Source organism: Nanorana parkeri, unplaced genomic scaffold (genome assembly GCF_000935625.1).
Source record: "Nanorana parkeri isolate BGI_ZX_2015 unplaced genomic scaffold, ASM93562v1 scaffold1799, whole genome shotgun sequence".
In the NCBI taxonomy this organism is placed as follows: domain Eukaryota; kingdom Metazoa; phylum Chordata; class Amphibia; order Anura; family Dicroglossidae; genus Nanorana; species Nanorana parkeri.
In genome coordinates this window covers 106,782-111,447 of record NW_017308067.1, presented here as the reverse complement: position 1 = coordinate 111,447, position 4,666 = coordinate 106,782, and positions in this window count along the sequence as shown.

The window sequence follows — 4,666 nt, the reverse complement described above, 5'->3', positions numbered from 1 at the left end:
GGGGGGGGGGGGGACATTAAAAAAAAAACCCAAAATGGAAGAGATAACTTAAAGGCCAACTCTGGACAAATTAAAAGAAATATCGGATGTTTAAAACCAAAGGGCCGGATTTGCCACAAGGCCAACCGAGGCCCGGTCTTAGGGCAGCAGGGGTGTGGAATTCCTATCTCCCGATGCCCGGGACATGCAGTTCCGGGCACCGAACGGGTAGTTTTCTACATATAGCCCGGCTTTGGGCAAGCAGAGCTAAATGTAAAGGGGGGGGAGTCGCCGCTTTTTTCTGTACAAGTCATCTCAGCGATGTTGCCGAGATCACTTGTATGCAGCCTGCAGGTCTGCTATTCTCCATTTGGAAGGGGGGGATGGGGGGGGCGCCTTGAGGAACCTGGCCTTAGGGCCTTGGGGCCTTGGGGCAGCAGAGAGAATAAATTCGGCCCTGGCTGCAATACTCGCCTCCTCTCCGGTGCTGTACCCCACACTATATACTTTCTTTGCCACAGAGCTACTGTTTTGTTTCGGGGGCCCCCAATTTTTTTGAACCCAAGGGCTGGAGAAGAGGCGAAAAGGAGGAGGACCCTTTGTGTCACGTGAACGGCCTTGAAACCCTCTAAAAAAGGACGTTTAAAAACAATCATAGTATAAAATACAGCAGGGGAAAATGGGGCTTCCAGGTTAGGAGAGGGAGGGGCGAAATTTGGGCTTTATCACCTAGGTGCTATCAGTGACACAAATGTTTTCTTGATATAGGTCAGAGAAACTAAGAAAACCAAGTCTCACCGGAAGTTGCACACTGCTGTTCCATTAGACACTCCTGTGGACACGCTAACCGCTTCTTTAACTGACATGTTTCATTCCGTACTGGGCCTTAAAGGAGAACTATGAGGGGGGGGTGCTTTTCACTCACCTCATACTTCTAGCCGACATGTGACAATGAGACTGTCACAGGTCGGCTCAGTAGATCGGGAGGTGAGAGAACACATACCGGCGTTCGCTCACCTCTCGATCCTGTCACGTCTCTCTGCCGTGACAGGGGAGGGGCTGGATTCCCCCCTCCCCGCTCCGATCCTCCAGCCCGCTCCGATCCGGACGGGGGAGGGTACAGCTGGCTCTGCCTCTAGATAGGCAAAGCCAGCTGTCACTCACGCAGCTGGGCGGATCCAGACAGTATTGTCGGGATCCACTTCAGCTGCGGCGTCTCAGTATATAGTGAGCTGTAGCTCGCGGTATACTGAGCTTAGGGTGACGGGAGGACGCTAGTTTGTGTCCTCCCGTTACCCTAAGGAGAACTATGGGGAAAAGCCCTAACCCCATAGTTCTCCTTTAATCATAGAGGTCCATGATGCAGCAACCAGTAAGAGGTGAAAGGCGTTGGGTAGAGTGTCCTAAACAGTGCTGGATCGATAAAGTTATTTAACAGAAGGGCGGCGTGCCGTTTCCTATTATGCCCTGTGGATAGGTTGGGATCCCGGAGATGTGAGCACCCACAGCTGAGGTGGTGACTCGGGACAGATCTTTGAGTGGTACTGGGGAGTCTCCCAGGAACAGAGACCTTTGGGAAATGGAAAGGGGGGTCGGCCTAATACACATACACGGGGATCAATTACAGGGTTATGTCATAGCTGATTATAGAATCACCCACTCTACGGACACATTTTGTTTGGGGGGGGTGGGGGGGTGACACTAAAGGACAGGAGAGTAGGCACCCAGAAACCGGTGCGATAAGACACATATGCCAATGAAACTAAAAGAGTCCGCTGGAACGGGTGCCTATGGGTGGAGCCGATGGGTCTAAGGGCACCCTTAGTGTGAACAGTTAAAAACTGGATCTCCCAGAATTCCAGTGGGCTGACGATCTTGAGCTATGTACACAATGCCCAGATGAAATGTACGGTGCAGTATACGCATGGCGGTGTACGTATAAATATATGTATATCTATATACACACACACACACATGTACATACAGATATATACATACACAAGGACGCACTGCCCTTTCAGAACACACTGCCACTTAAATAAGTTAAAAATTAAAAAAAAAAAAACACACAACTTCCTGTTATAAAACGGATGCCGGCGGGTTCAGTTCCAGCTGGGAAATACAGAGACAAAGCCACACGACGAGGGCCCTAGGCCCCGAAGCCTTACGTCTCCCTCTGCCGCACTGAGCCAACGTTCACAGTTGTGATTCCGGATTAGTGTCATTTTGTCTCTACAGACCAGCTGAATTCTGGCAAACAACGGGGCGGCCCGATCCCAAGTTTTGTCGGCTTTGTAAATCCAAGAGGGAGGTCCCATCCGGCGATCTCCGGGAACTACGCGGGAGACTACGCGGGTTTTGTCGGCTTTGTAAATCCAAGAGGGAGGTCCCATCCGGCGATCTCCGGGAACTACGCGGGAGACTACGCGGGTTTTGTCGGCTTTGTAAATCCAAGAGGGAGGTCCCATCCGGCGGTCTCCCGGAACTACGCGGGAGACGTCACCCTAAAAAAAATAAGTTCTGCTGCCACGATGGCACGAGGCTCCGGACACGCTGGATGTTCTGCAACACACCAAACCTGTCCCAGCGTCACGTAAAGGACAGAGACGTTTTTCGGAGCTGCGACGGGACTCCGTTATTGGGCAATGGGGAAGATAATAATGCAAACCAGACAATCCATGAGCGAGCCTCTCCAACCGCGAGTGTACCGCTCCCCTACTGTGGTGGTGTGGACACACTGGGTGCTGAAAAGCTCAGCAAACTGATCACAATACATGATGACATATTAACCACCACGTGGCAGAAGTCACGGAGCATTGCCGAAGCAACCAACTCAAAGGGCTGAAGTGTAAAGCACGCATACAACACCTTCCCTAGTGCCCCCCCTCTCCCCTCCCGCCCCACCCCTCCTTGCTACAAGATTGGGGCAAAAGGGTAAGGCTGGAGTTTGCATCGTTATTATGATCATGGCTGCCTGATGAAGGGGTCCCTTATGGCTCCGAAACATCGCTAACCTGTACGTGACAAAAGCCCACGCTGAGCAGTTTTGCTGCGCCGATGGCACCCATTTCTTGGATTGGTTGACAACGGCGCCATCCGTTGTTTTTCGTCATTGCCGCACCCGCCCAACTGCAGGTCAAAGCACCGTGTGGAGTGTGCCTAAAATCATGTCTCGTTGGAAGGTTTTCGTTCACTCCTCGGTGTCCGCCGGAAGGTAGGGCGACGTGACGGCGTGCTCCTGCGTTATGGCCGCCAGCTCCTTCATGAACTCGGTGAAAATAACCGCGCAGTACACTGCGTTCTTGACCCGCAGCGCCTCGTTCTGCTTTTCCGCCGACGTCTTGAATATGGATGTGCCGGACAGAGCGTGCAGGACCTGCCCGTCCCGGACGTGCTGGAACGCCATTTGCGCGGCTTGCCTCGCTCGAGTCGGGCTGTTGGTGTGACGCAAGATCAGCTCCCCGATGGACGGCTTGCGGCTTTTCACTGCGGGAGACAGAAGATATCTTGTGAGACTCTAGCCTATGGTGTGAACTATATTCACATATTCACCTATCCCACCTCAACCTAACCACTGAACTATCACGTTCTCAAACAATTCCTCCCCACACAGCTCCCTCCTCATGTATCACTTCCCCCTCCTCTTTCAGATTGTAAGCCCTCAGGGGCAGGGCCCTCCTTACCATCTTGTCTGGAATTGTATTGTAATGTCTTCCTTATATTGTAAAGCGCTGAGCAAACTGTTGGCGCTCTATAACTCCTGTATAATAATAATAATATTGCACCCTACTAGTCCTTTCTGCTACCTTTATTTTTACCTGGTGATCCCGCCACAGTGACACACTTCCTGTCAAAAGGGGAGACTGTACCATACTTCTATGTAACAGCTTTGTCACCCTAAGACAAGACTACAGAAAACCTCCCCCTCTTCTCCATAACATAGGGGCAGATTTTCTAGCGTCCTCCCGTCACCCAAAGCTCAGTATTCAAACTAGCGTCCTCCCGTGACCCAAAGCTCAGTATACCGCGAGCTGCAGCTCGCGGTATACTGAGACGCCGCAGCCGGGACGAATCCCGACATTACTGTCGAGATCCACCCAGTTGCGTGAGTGACAGCTGGCTCTGCCTATCTAGAGGCAGAGCCAGCTGTACCCGCCCCCTCCTCCGTCCGCCAGTCAGCGCTGGAGGATCAGAGCGGGAAGGGGGGGAATCTCTGCAGGGAGCCGTGACAGTCACGGCTCTCTGCAGCGAGTGACGGTATGTCTTCACACACTTCCCGATCTATTGAGCCGACGTGTGACGGTTTCATTGTCACACGTCGGCTCGAACTATGAGGATGAGTGAATATCACTCACCTCATAGTTCTCCTTTAATCTAACAGGAAGTTAGCTGTTCTCAAGATTTTTGACAAGTACAACAGGTATTTTTATTCACTTATTATATATAACAAAATACTTTTTATTGCTATATGTAACAGGCCAAAGAGAAACAATTAGCTGACGTTGACTATGAAGGTTTACATACTTGAAGGAAAAAAAGATTCAGACTTCAGCAAATAAGATTTTTGTACTCAATGCAAAATCCTTTCCTTGAAGGCAGTTGAGGAACACATGAAGTCATTTACTGTCGGGTTATACTGCCACCTGCAGGACGATTGGACACTGGCAAGCAAAAAAAAAAAGGCCAG